Source organism: Erythrolamprus reginae, chromosome 1, assembly GCF_031021105.1.
Source record: "Erythrolamprus reginae isolate rEryReg1 chromosome 1, rEryReg1.hap1, whole genome shotgun sequence".
NCBI lineage: Eukaryota > Metazoa > Chordata > Lepidosauria > Squamata > Dipsadidae > Erythrolamprus > Erythrolamprus reginae.
In genome coordinates this window covers 175,543,870-175,558,279 of record NC_091950.1, presented here as the reverse complement: position 1 = coordinate 175,558,279, position 14,410 = coordinate 175,543,870, and positions in this window count along the sequence as shown.

Genomic DNA, 14,410 nt, shown 5'->3' with positions numbered 1-14,410 from the left:
TTATGCCGTGGGAAAAGCTTATAATGTACATGCCTAGCCTCTCAAAGTCTGACCTTTTACAAACCTCATTGGTAATTAGAGATTTTCAAGGGGGAATAATACCTGTTCTAGGCCAAGTGAATGTACCTATTATGTTTAAGACTATTAAATGTACCCTTCCTATGATTGTTGTTGCAGGGGCTAGACACTCTCTTCTGGGTTTGGCTTGGATAGAACCATTGGGAATTGAAATTTCTGGTATCTGTACTGTTAACTCTGATAGCATGCCTAACTTCTTACAAGAATTCCCAGAAGTGTTTAGCCCCACCTTGGGATCGTATAAAGGGCCCCCTATCTCCTTTTCTATTGACCCCAAGGTCCCTCCTGTCCGGCTCAAACCACGCAGAGTACCCCTCCCGCTCCTTCCCAAGCTTGACCTACAGCTAGATAAGCTCATAAGCCAGGGCATTTTAGTTCCTGTAGAGCAGGGGCCATGGGAAACACCCATAGTCACGCCTCTTAAACCGGATGGCTCTTTGAGGGTTTGCGCTGACTATAAGTCAACGCTCAACAAAGCCCTCCAACATCACCCTTACCCCATTCCAGTGGTACAACAGCTCCTTCACTCCCTGGGGGAAGGGAAAGTGTTCGCAAAAATCGATTTAGCCCAAGCTTACCAACAACTCCCTGTCGATGAACCGACAGCACTCGCACAGACAATTGTCACCCACAGGGGTGCATTTAAATGTACCAGATTACAATTTGGAGTAAGCATAGCTCCTGGGATTTTTCAAAGCATAATGGAACGTTTGTTGTCAGGAATTAAAGGGACCATTCCCTATTTTGATGACATTTTAATTTCAGGAGAAAACCAAAATCAACTCAACAAAAGAATAAGAGAAGTATTACATAGACTACAAGATAAAGGGTTAAGGATCAAACCTGACAAATGTGTGTGGGGAACCAGCAGTGTAGAATTCTTAGGATGTAGAATCGATGGGGAAGGCATCCACCCCACTACTGAAAAATTAAAAGCCATCAGGGAAGCCCCAGAGCCACAGAATAAAACAGAATTGCAGGCATTCTTAGGCCTTCTAAACTTTTACTCTGTCTTTTTAAAACAGAAGGCAACAGCAGCAGAGCCTCTACACCGGCTACTTCAGAAAGGAACCCTTTGGACATGGGGGAGAACTGAGCACGAAGCCTTTTTGCAAATAAAGCAGTTGTTAACTTCCGCAAGTGTAGTAGTCCAGTATAGCACTTTACTACCCATCAGGCTTACGTGCGATGCGTCCCCATATGGCGTGGGAGGGGTCTTGGCACATGTGTTGCCAAATAATACAGAGGCCCCAATTGCTTTCTTTTCCAGAACAATGACCAATACTGAGAGAAATTACAGCCAACTAGATAAGGAGGCTCTAGCGTTAGTGGCTGGGGTGAAGAAGTTTCATAATTATCTCTTTGGCAGGAGTTTTGAATTGGTTACCGACCACAAGCCTTTACTAGACCTCTTAGCCCCCAACAAACCAACTCCCCCATTTATGTCTCCAAGATTAATTAGGTGGGCCTTGTTTCTCTCAGGATACCAGTACGAGCTCATTCACAAAGGGGGTAAAACCATCAACCACGCAGATGGTCTTAGTAGGTGCCCAGTGGCAGAGTTAGTAGAGGACCCTGCCCCATCTGCTGATGTTTTAATGATAGAACTCGAAGATAACCCACTAACAACAGCAAGGGAGGTGGCTGCGCACACGCAGCAAGACCCAATTTTGAAAAAGGTGGTAAACTGTGTACTTAAGGGGTGGCAGAATGACTGTAGAAACCAACTTAAGTGATTTTAAAACCAAAAGATTGGAATTGTCATATGTTAAAGGTTGCCTGTTGTGGGGTGATAGAGTAATCATTCCTGAAAGTCTAAAGACCAAAGTACTCACAATGTTACATGTGGGCCACCCTGGTATTGTCAGGATGAAGGGTCTAGCTAGGGGGCACTTATGGTGGCCAGGTCTGGATACTGATATTGAAAAGTGGGTAGCCAAGTGTGATCCATGCCAAGAGTCTCAGCCAAACCCCCCCCAAAACAACTCCAGCAGAGTGGGAACAACATGCAGGGCCTTGGTCCAGGGTCCATATTGATTTTGAAGGGCCAGTGGGGTCACAATATTTCTTAATAGTGGTAGATGCATTTTCCAAGTGGGTGGAAATCATTGCAATGAATAATATAACCACTAGTGCCACAATTAAGGTTCTGCGCCATTTGTTTGCCACCCATCGCTGTCCTGACATCTTAGTGTCAGACAACGGACCCCAATTGACAGCCAGGCAATTTGAATTATTTTTAGATAACTTGGGGGTCAGACATGCTCTCATCTCGCCTTACTCGCTCTGGGCTAACGGGTTGGCAGAACGATACGTTCGGGTTGCAAAAGAAGCATTGCGCAGGTCAGGCCCTGGAGATGTACAACAGCATCTGGACCAATTTTTATTAACACAACATATTACACCAAATTCCCACACACACATAAGCCCTGCTGAAATACTAATGGGAAGGAAACTTAGATCCCCACTGGATAGATTACACCCAAGGTATTGTACTCATAATCCTATGTATGTAAATCCTGAAAGACAATTGTACTTGGGTCAAAGTGTTTTTGCAAAGAATTTTGATGGGGGTTTGAATTGGATGAAGGGAACAATTGTACAACAAACTGCTCCTAAAACATATATTGTAAAATTGGAAGACGGTCGAATGTGGAAGCGGCACATTGACCATGTACGATAGCGCATTGAAACCTCCCCTGAGCAAACCGCTAAAACAGACTCTCCCACTCTAATAGACTGTAACGTGCAACCCGCCTTAATGGACATTAAAATGGACTTATCGAGCCAGGAAGGGTCCTCCAGCGACGCCGAGCCATCTTCGTCCTCAGAGGTCGGTGTTGTGCCTGCCCAATCGACTCAGCGAGCCGGAGCCCAAACTAGGCCCCAGCCGCACTGGGGAAGTACAGGCAAACCGACCTCCACCGTTGGAAGCGAGGACTCAAATGAACTGTGCAGGTCGGAGCGAGCCCTGCGTAGACCGAGCAGATTGGAGGATTTCGTCACGTGGCTTACTTGATTGATGTATTCTGACTAAGGAGGGAGGGGTGCTGAATCCTATGTAAATAGTTGGTTCCATGAGAAACGCTGTCTGAGCTGGAAACAGGAAGTCGCGCCTGATTGGCTCAGACGCTGGCTGCTCTCTTTTGGCGGGAGCCGCAAATGTATAAAAGAGCGGCTTCTCTCCAGGTTAAGCCAGACGTGTTCCTGCTGATTGTCACTTCCATTTTAAGAGCTGAATAAAGGAACCGTCTTTACTTAAGCCTGTCTCTGGACTTTTCAATAACACTCTTATCTTTTGGCCCCCGGAGAAACAGTTGGTGATCTATTTGGGTTGGAGCAACTTGATCTTCCAGATCAGCCCTCTGAGTACGTCCGAGAAGTAAACAAGCTAATGGAAGAAGAACCCAGGGGCATGTGGGGAAAAAAAGAACACAGCAGTATTTGAAGAATATCAAGAGAACCTGAAACAAAGAGAAGAAGCAATGATGATATCAAGGTGGAGAATTTAAGAGGAATCTAAAATTATCTACTCTGTTGACCCTGAACTGAATTTAGAGGCAGTGCTCTTAAGAAAGAAAAAGACTCTAATGATTGAAAAGAAAAAAAATAGAAAATATTGACTTGAACGGACTTAGAAAAGTAACAGAATTGCAGCTTTAAGAGTTGTATAAAAGAGTTATTGTGATGGCTCTGCCATCACACCAGCTTTGTACAATCTGGCAAATTTGAAGCACTATTAATTCAAATGAATTGTGGCGGAAAGAGGCGGTAGGGTTGAATTTCATAAATTGATTTCTATCATTCAAACAATATTTTGGTGGAATGTTTCTTAGTTGTATCAAAGGACAGCAATACCACCAAATGACTTAATAAGTTTATACCTGGAGAAGTAGAAGGAGGGGAATTAATTAATAACGGAATAAATGCCTGCTCTAATTAGGTCTGAAATTAGAACTTGGTTGTCCAAATAATTGAACTGTAAATCCCCTCTAACCTTTTCCCCACCCTCAATTTGCTTGAGTAAAATGTATCTTTTGGAACAGGTGGCATTGTTTAGGAGGCAGTGCAGTGAATTGTTATGTTACAAATTCTGATTTTTAAACCCCTGCTCCAGAGCAGCAAGGATAAGCAGCTTCTCTAGAGCAGGGGTCTCCAACCTTGGCAACCTTAAGACCTCTGGACTTCAACTCCCAGAATTCTGGGACTTGAAGTCCACAAATCTTAAAGTTGCTTTAGGGAATTTTTTAAAAAAGCAATGCAAGTTGTTCTATGCTCTGAATATATAGTTTTGCTATGTCAAATCATTTGGACAAACTTCAGTCATATCTATTTCCAGAGACTGGACTGGTGACATCTCTCCCCCACCCACCCCCGAGGTCCATACGGTCCCCACCCTGCTGGCTTTTCGTAAGGCCACGAAGACCTGGCTATGCCGGCAGGCTTGGGCACCCTAAACTAACCACTAGCTTGTCCATGCATATGAATTGGTATAAATGGCTAGTACGTGTGCTACTGAACGGTTTTAAGTTTTAATTAGGGTTTTAGAAATTAATTTGTTTCTGTCTTTTTATTGTTATTGTTTGTTGTGGTTAGCTCTGGCCCAGCACCTGCCCCAAGGACTGTGGATGTGGGGGAGACATCCACATGCTGCAGGCCTGTTTTGCTCCCGATGGAATCTGCTGATGAAGGCTCCTCTGACCAAGAAGACATGAGTGACAGGGAGGAGGAGAGTGTGGCAGACAGCTCAGAAGGAGATCAATTATCTAGCTCCTCCTTGGATTCAGAACAAGAGTTAATGATACAGCCACGCATGCGGAGAGCGATGCATAGGCAACAACAACTGAGAGATTATTATAAAAGAAAATGAGGCCACCTGTGGTTGGGTGGGGCTGTGGTAATTAGTGAGGCTGCTATAAATAGCAGCCTGTGGGTTTGGCCATTGTGGAGGATTATCTGATCATTGTGTTTCGTGACTGCTTTCCTGACTTTGATTTTTTGTGTGCTGATTTTTCCCTGCTTTGAACCTAAACCAGAGCAAAGTGTGTTTCACTTTGTGAAAGAAGGACTTTGAATTGCCTCACAGCTGCAAGCTAAGTATCACAGGACTGATAAGGGACTTGTATAAATTACCAGTTTGTTTGGAGACCAGTGCTCTTTGCTATACCAAAAGAGGGCTTAGGTTAAGTGAATTTTCATTATAAAGAACTTTGTTTTGAATTTTCAAATGTGTGTGTGTCTGAAATTTGTAGCTGTGAATTTTTGGGAGGATTCTACCAGAGAGCCCGACAGAACAGGCGGCATAGAAGTCAAATAAATAAATAAATAATAAAATAAATAAATTGGACGTTAAAAACTGACCTGCCTGTCATTTTAGCTTACTTTTCCTCAAACCGGCCCTCTTCAGAAGCATTGGATTCCAACTTCCATGTTGATTGGAACTGTGGTACCTTCATATCTCTGGAAGGAAAGGATGGTTTTTTTGCCTGGGACTTCCCCAATCTGTAAAGCATTTCACATTTTCAGGAAATGGGCCGGGCCCTTACTACAGAACTCGAGATGTGAAAGTAGAATATCCTTTTTTGAAGGCTGCATATCAGAGGCTGGATGGGGAGCCACCATTTTTTTTTTTTGCAGCGGAAAACACTCAGCATTCAGCTAGATAACTGAATGGACTTCAGGAGTCCTGTTAATAGCGATGAAGCTTTCCTTTCTCTCTTTCATTAAAACCTCCCCAAGGAAATGAAAAGATCCTCTGTCCTATCAGTGTCAATGGGGTTTTGTCATTGATGAAAAGCTGAATGTAAATAACTAACTAAGCATGCTGAGAGGCTCGGGGTTGGAGAGTTAAATGTCTCAACTGTTCCAAACTATTTTGATCTGAAGACTCTATTAGAATTAAGAGGGACTAGCCACCTGAATTGACTTCTTCCTTTTAATAAAGTTACTGTATTAAAAGGATCTCTAAAGTGCCAGAAAATGGTTGGGTTAGAACTGTCCCAAAACATGTTCCTTTCCCCCAGCCCAATGCCTTGGTGTTTTAAAGCTCGGATCTAAATATACAATGCCTTCTAGAAATAGTCAAGTCGTAATTCCGGTGGGAAAAGGGAAGAATCTAAAGATAAATTTTATTCTGATTTGCAAAACAAAAATGAAAAAAGAACTGGCAAAGGATTGAAAGGCAGATCTAAAAATAAAATTCTTGTAACACCTAGCCAACATGTGTGTGTGTGTTTTAAAATAAAAAAGAAATGAAAACATCCTATATTTTCTGCAAGCACACTTATGTACAACCAATATTACTTGAGGTAATGTTCACTCCCCCAAACCAATGCTTTCCAGATGTGTGGAGGCTACCACTTCCAAATTTCCAGGACACATGACCAACACATCTGGAAAATGACCTTGTCCAGGAAGGCTGAGTGATAATAATCACAGCAGCATCTTTGCCTCTTGATTCCCAAGTCATAAAACAGGGAGGCGATGGGCTAAAAGAGAGTCTTCTTCTGCAATGGTTCCTTGGAGGCATTTTGGAATCAGTGGTAAGCACACTTAGATTCATTGATAAAATCCAGGGGCCAGCTGCCATTGTAGAAGACCATCAGCTATCATTTGGTGCCAATGATTGCTTAACCATGCCTTCCTCCAGAAATGCATGAAAGCCTCCTGTCCCTGAAAGTTTTGGGGGCAGCTCTTAGAGACTTCCCAGAGTTATGACCAAATTATAATGCTCAATGTGGTAGAAAGGAAAATGATCATCTTAATTCATTTAGCATTAAAGTTAGTTAATCATAACATTATTTTTTTTTACAAAAATGTTTTCCTACCACCACAGTATCCAAGGGTTCCTGATGATTTACAATAGTGAGAAATAACCACAGGAAATAATTCCAAAATTAAAATAGTCACAGCAGTGGAAATATTAGAAATCGTACAATCATAAGACTGGAAGGTCTTCTAATCCAATCTGCTGCTCAAGACAGGGCACTTTATACCAGTGATGGTGAACCTTTTTTTCCACGGGTGCTGAAAGTGTACACGCACACTGTCGCAAGTGCACGAGTGCCTACACCCATAATCCAATGCCCCTCCTGCACGTCCCTCCCCATGCACATGTGCACATGACCCGCTGTATGTGTATGTGTGACCCCTCGTTTTGGCCTCACATCCTGCAACTTGGGCATCCTCCTCGATCCACAGCTCACATTAGAGAAACACCTTTCAGCTGTGGCGAGGGGAGCGTTTGCCCAGGTTCGCCTGGTGCACCAGTTGCGACCCTATTTGGACCAGGAGTCACTGTTCACAGTCACTCATGCCCTCATCACCTCGAGGTTCGATTACTGTAACGCTCTCTACATGGGGCTACCTTGAAAAGTGTTCGGAAACTTCAGATCGTGCAGAATGCAGCTGCGAGAGCAATCATGGGCTTCCCCAAAAATGCCCATGTTACACCAACACTCCGCAGTCTGCATTGGTTGCCGATCAGTTTCTGGTCACAATTCAAAGTGTTGGTTATGACCTATAAAGCCCTTCATGGCACCGGACCAGATTACCTCAGGGACCGCCTTCTGCCGCACAAATCCCAGCGACCAGTTAGGTCCCACAGAGTGGGCCTTCTCCGGGTCCCGTCAACCATACAATGTCGCTTGGTGGTACCCAGAGGAAGAGCCTTCTCTGTGGCGGCCCTGGCCCTCTGGAACCAACTCCCCCCAGAGATTAGAATTGCCCCCACCACTGTTCCCTGTAGGCTGCGCGCATGAGTGCACGCGCACCCCAAAATACCAACCCGCGCACCCTTTTCCATGGGCGCGCGGTCCCCATCCCCCTGCCACCCCGCGGGGGGGGGGCAGGGAGGCGCCTGCAGCAGAAGGGAAGGGAGCCGCGGCCGCCCCTGCCTCCCCACGGTGCCTCCGGCCCCCTCGGCCTTTCGTCACTGCCCCCCACCCAATCCGCCCCCTCTGCTCCTCCGCCTCTTCCTGCCTTTGGGCACGGCTCCTCCCGCACCCGGAACGCATGCCCTGCCTGTCTCACAGTCCCTTTGCCGAGAGCACTTTCATCCCGGGCTCTCAGCAAGGAGGTTGCAGGAGAAGCGGGGCAGGCGTTCTCTCAGCGGAGGCCGGCGAAGGTGATATTCAATGTCGGGGGCACGCGCGCAGTTGCGCAAGCTCCCTATCTCCATACCAGCCCACTCGGAACATTCAAAATAAGAAAAACTTTCACCAGCAAAGGCTTTTCTTATTTTGAATGTTCCGAGTGGGCTGGTATGGAGATAGGGAGCTTGTGCAACCGCCTGTGCACCCCCGACATTGAATATCACCTTCGCCAGCCTCTGCTGAGAAGAACGGAGAGAGAACGAGAGTGAGTGAGAGCAACAGACAGCAAGAGAGAGAGAAAGTGAGAAAGAGAGAGAGAGAGAAAGGGGGGAGAGAAAGAGATAGCAAAAGAGAACAAGAGAGAGAAAGAGTGCGAGAAAAAAAACAAGAAAGAGTGAGAGAGAGAGAAAGCAAGAGAGAGAGAAAGCAAGAGAGAGAAAGAAAACAAGAGAGAGAAAGTGAGAAAAAGAGAGAGAGCAAGAGGGGGAAAGATAGAAAGAGAGAGAAAGAAAGAAAGAAAGAGAGAAAGAGAGAGATGAGAGAGGAAGGAAGAGAGTGTGAGAGAGGAAGAAAGCAAGAGAGAAAGACAGCGAAAGCAAGAGAGAGAGAGAAGAGTGGAAGGAAGAGATAGAGAGAAATGATAGAAAAAAGGGGAGAAAAGAGAAATGAGAAAATGATTGAGGCAGAGAATGACAGGAAAGAGAGAGAAACAGAGAGAGAAGTGACTTGATTTAAAGCATATGGTAAAAGCACTTAAATAATAACAGAGAAAAAAAAAACCAGCCCTCACCTGTTTTTATTAATAGTCATGTTTTTGGTTTTGCTGGTTGATTTAGTTTTAATAGTAATGGATTTTGGTTTTTTTTAAATTATTAATTTCTTTTAATAAAAAAGGGATTTTTTCTTATTTATTTATTTATTTATTTGTTTGTTTGTTTATTTATTCTATTCCGCCCAGTCCCAAAGGGACTGTCGCTCAGACACTATACTTTTCAGCCCACACCAAAAAAAATATTAGAGGGTACATTGGCCCCCACCCTCCTTGCCTTTCGAAAGCTCCTTAAAACCCACCTCTGCTGCCAGGCATGGGGGAACTGAGATACACTTCCCCCTGGGCCTTTACAATTTTATGCATGGTATGTCTGTATGTATGATTGGTTTTTATATAATGGGTTTTTAACTGTTTTTAGTATTGGATTTTGTTATATAATGTTTTATTGCTGTTGTTAGCTGCCCCGAGTCTGTGGAGAGGGGTGGCATACAAATCCAATAAATAAAATAAATTAATTAATTAAACAGAGCTGGGAGAAAAACAAAGTTGGGAGGGGGAAATGCCCAAACATTGGGGTGGAATCTCCAGAGATCTGGGAAGGCACGGGCCACAGAAAGTGAGGAGAAAGCATGAGCTCGTCTGACCTGAAATTCAGTCGGCTGGCGGGAGGCACTTGCACATGTGCAGTAGAGCTGTGATGGTCAATGGCTTGCGTGCCTACAGAGAGGGCTCCACCTACGACTTGTGGCATGCGTGCTATAAGTTTGCCATCATGACCTTATACTATCCCAGTGATGGCGAACCTTTTTTTCCTTGGGTGCCGAAAGAGCAGGAGAATGGCTTGCGTGCCAGTCGATATGGCTCGGCGTGCCACCTGTGGCACCCATGCCATAGGTTCGCCAACACTGTACTATCCCAATCAAATGGTTGTCCAATCTATTTTTTGAAACCTCCAGCGATGGATCACTCACAACACCAGGAGACAAGCTATTGCATGGATTTTTTTTTCCATTGTCAGAAAATTTCTCCTTCTTAATTGGATCTTTTTGTGCTGCCTCTGGTGCCCTAAAATAAGTCAGTCATCCTCTCTTATTTAAGACAGCCCCTCAAATATATTTGTCATACAATTTAGCCTCCAGACCCTTTATCATCTTTGTAAATGATTCAAATAACTAAATTTAACATTGGGCAACAAACAATAATCATGCGTAATAACTCTTCTGTCCTAAAGATGAACCTCCAAAGAAATAGGTCCACACACGTGCGGTTGACAAGTTTTAAACATATAATTTCTAATAGTTTACTAGCTAAAAGTTTAACTATATAAAATATCTCAGCAAGAGCAATAATCAGTCCATTGCTGTAATGGCTGTTAATTAAAGTCTCTGGCAGAAAGCCAAAAACTCCTCTAAGAGTTTTCTTTGATTCCATCTCTAATTAACACGACTCAAGCTGAATTGGCAGGGAGTCTGAAGACACAGTTTTCAGTTTCTTAATTTGTAAATCACAGAAAGTGACCTCGAGCACGATCCAATGGTCCAGCTCTTATATTGAACGTTGACTTCCTCAATCACGTGTCATGAGACTCACCCTTAAGTAGCCCAAATGAGTGGTTAAGTGTTCTAGAGATCTATTCATGGAGACACCACTTTCTCCTCAGCCACTCCTGTCTTGTGACACTCCTGTATACCCTTTCATTGAGAAGAGGCTCTTCCTCTTGGGCACCTCTGGAGATGCTACAGGCCTCTGACTCCACATCGTCTTCAACCTCCTCACTATCAGACTCAGGCAACAAGTGCACTGGCCTAGGATACCAACCCACACCCATCTCTGGAACCTCAGAATCCATGATCAGCTGAGCGGGACATGGATGGGCCACAATAATAACCAAAAACAGTGTCATCCCAAATCTGCCACCAATGCTTCACCAGCTTCTGGAAGGCTAAAAAGGATGAGGGTATTTAAGGTTATGGTATATAATAATGTAGATATTAATATAATCAAATCAATTTTAGTTTTAGTTTTAGTTCTGGCCACCACTTTTTGAAATTTTATTATTTTTATTTATTTATTTATTTTGTCCAATACATAATACACATTGAAGAGAATAGATATGTAATAATATAAGTAAAGAAAAGAATAGAAGAAAAGATATAAAAGTATAGGTGAACATATTTGAAAGGAAGAAAAGATAAATGAGATAAGGAGAGACAATTGGACAGGGGACGGAAGGCACACTGGTGCACTTATGCACTCCCCTTACTGACCTCTAAGGCAGTGATTTTCAACCTTTTTTGAGCTGCGGCACATTTTTTACATTTACAATATCCTGGGGCACACCACCAACCAAAATGACACAAAATGACACCCTGACACTCTCCTCTCTTTTTCTATCCCTGTCTCCTCCCCCCCTTGTGTGTGTGTGTGTGCGCGAATTCTTGAACCATTTCCAAAAACAGGTGAGGGCTGGGGGTTTTCTCTCTCTTATTCTTTGGGTGCTTTTTATCATATGCTTTAAATCAAGAGTCACTTCCCTCTCTCTTTTGTTTCTCTCTCTTTCCTCTCATTCTCTGTCTCAACCATTTTCTCATTTCTCTTTTTTTCCTCCCCTTTTTGCTCATTTCTCTCTCTCTCTCTCCCTTCCTCTCGTTTTCTCTCTTTCTCTTTCTTTCTTTCTTTCTTTCTTTCTCTTTCTCTCTTTCTCTCTCTTGCTTTCTTTCTCTCTTTCTTTCTTTCTCTCTCTTTCTCTCTGTTTCTTGCTTTCTTTCTCTCTCTCAGCAAAAAGTTGCGAGACCGAAACCTGAGCTTCCTTCTTCGCGGCACACCTGACCATGTCTCGCGGCACACTAGTGTGCCACGGCACACTGGTTGAAAAACACTGCTCTAAGGAACCTGGAGAGGTCAATCGTGGATAGTCTAAGGGAAAAATGTTGGGGGTTAGGGGTTGACACTACTGAATCAGGTAATGAGTTCCACGCTTCGACAATTCGGTTGCTGAAGTCAATGTGCACAGGATTACTAGAATAGGCAAAGTGAAGCATAAACTGAGTAAATGGGTTGGGCTTGTACAAGAACACTGACTAAAATATGATTGACTAATATGTAGATAGATATATTAGGTGAAGTTGCTTTTGTTGATTATGTAGAAAGTGTGCAATTCAAGAAGTGATCATTTATTTCATGATTTTTATAGTATATATTTATACACTATGGATCCCAATTTAAATTTTACATTAGTTTAGCCCTGTGATGGCAAGAGCAAACCTATGACCTTCGGGTCAAAAATGACTCACCACAATGTTTTGTGGTTACATTCGTTTAACCTTCAGAAACAACAGTTCTTGAAAACACACCCAGTTCTTGCAGAATTTTCTGAAGGTGCAGTGAAAAAATGGAGTGTGCTCTTCCACAGCCTCACAACTCTCTAAAAATGAATTTTACTTGCATTTCATTTTTGTAATTCGATAATTCTTTATGTAATACATCAGACCACACATGATTGGACTGCACAGCATTTTTTTAAAATACGAGTATATAAAAAATTGTTTCTGGCTGTATGTAGGACAGTGATGGCAAACATATGGCATGGGTACCAGGGGTGGCACATGGAGCCATATCTGCTGGCACTCAAATACAAGCCTACTGAGCCCACCAGAGGTTGGGAAACAGGCCATTTCCTGCCTCCAGACACCTGCTGGGGGCTGGGGGAAGCTGTTTTAGCCATCCCTAGGTAGTGAATTATGGGTGTGGGCAATCATGCATCTGTGATAGCATGTGCCCACCCTCTTTTGGCACCCGAGGGAAAAAAAGTTTGCCATCACTGGTGTAGGAGAAGGAACGTGGGGACAGAGTTAAGAGAGCTATCACCCTGGAGTCATTACATTGCCACAAGCAATGTAAGTCTAGCCCCTCTTTAATTCCATTGACTCTTTTCTAATGCCAATTTAGTGCTGTCCATTAGTTGAGTAGATTCTTGTGTATAGGCTTGGGCAATAAATCTTCTGAACTAGATGACAATATGTGATCCTGATTCCTTGCACCTGATAGTGTGTTTGTGCCAGCAGAATCAAGTTAGGTATGTTCTTAAATTTTGACACACTGAACACAAAAGGTTTTCCATCATTAGTTTAGCCACTCTATATACAATATATCTAATTAAATTTTCTATAGCTCATGAAATCACATATCAACAGCACAGATATACTGTATATGCTGTTTTACCCTGTTTTACAGCCATCTCTAACCAGTTTACAGAGTCAACATATTCCCCCACCCCTCCGTCCCCAGCAATCTGGGTCCTCATTTTACCAATCTCAGCAGGATGGAAGGCTAACTCAACCATGAGCCGGTCAAGATCGAAGGCATCAAACTCCTGGCAATGTAAGCAGAGTTAGCCTGCAATACTGCATTCTAACCACTGTGCCACCAGGACTCTTGAAATGTTTTTGCTTTTGTATTTTATAGTCTAAATTAATAAAAGGGGTGGTGGTGAAAGCATGTTTGTTTGTTTGTTTGTTTGTTTATTGATTTGATTTGATTTGATTTGATTTGTATGCTGCCCCTCTCCGAAGACTCGGAGCGGCTTCCAACAACAATACAGTGTACAAATCTAACTGTTAAAAACAAACAGTTATAAAAACCCTTATTTAAAAACAATCATACAATCATAACCATACATAAAGCAGGACAATCAGGGGAATCAATTTCTCCATGCCTGGCGACATAGGTAGGTTTTCAGGAGTTTACGGAAGGCAAAGAGGGTGGGGGCAGTCCTAATCCCTGGTGGGAGTTGATTACAGAGGGCCAGGGAAGGCTCTTCTGCCGCACGAATCCCAGTGACCAATTAGGTCCCACAGAGAAAGATTGTTTTGTCGACGGAACCCGGATAAGGCCAACTCTGTGGGACCTAATTGGTCACTGGGATTCGTGTGGCAGAAGGCGCCTTTCACACCAGATCATATATTCTATTATAGAGAGGACTGGGCATTTGACTATTCAAAAGTCCCCTTAGTCGGAAGGTTTATGTGGGAGGCCACTAATCTTGAAATTGCTTATCAAGAATTAGTACTTGGACAAAAGACAAGACACGTATTTCTTCTAGTTCCACTTCTTTCCATTATGGTTAAATTAATTACATTATTCATTATATAATGATTACATACACACCTCAAGTGCAATTATATTACAAGTTTTTTATGCTGGTCACTGACCAGAATTCTACAGGTTAACCAAGTAAATTACTGTTTCAAATATAATATAAAATGCCAATGTAAAATAAGTAAATTACTGTTTCAAATATAATATAAAATGCCAATGTAAAATTGTAGCTACATCATTGAGGTAACCAAGGCAGGTTGAACTTTACAGATAGCATAACAAGATGTTGCCACATTCAAGGACACTGAATCATACAGGACTGACAGGAGTAGCTGTGTATAAAATAAATCACAACTGTCAGTAATTCATC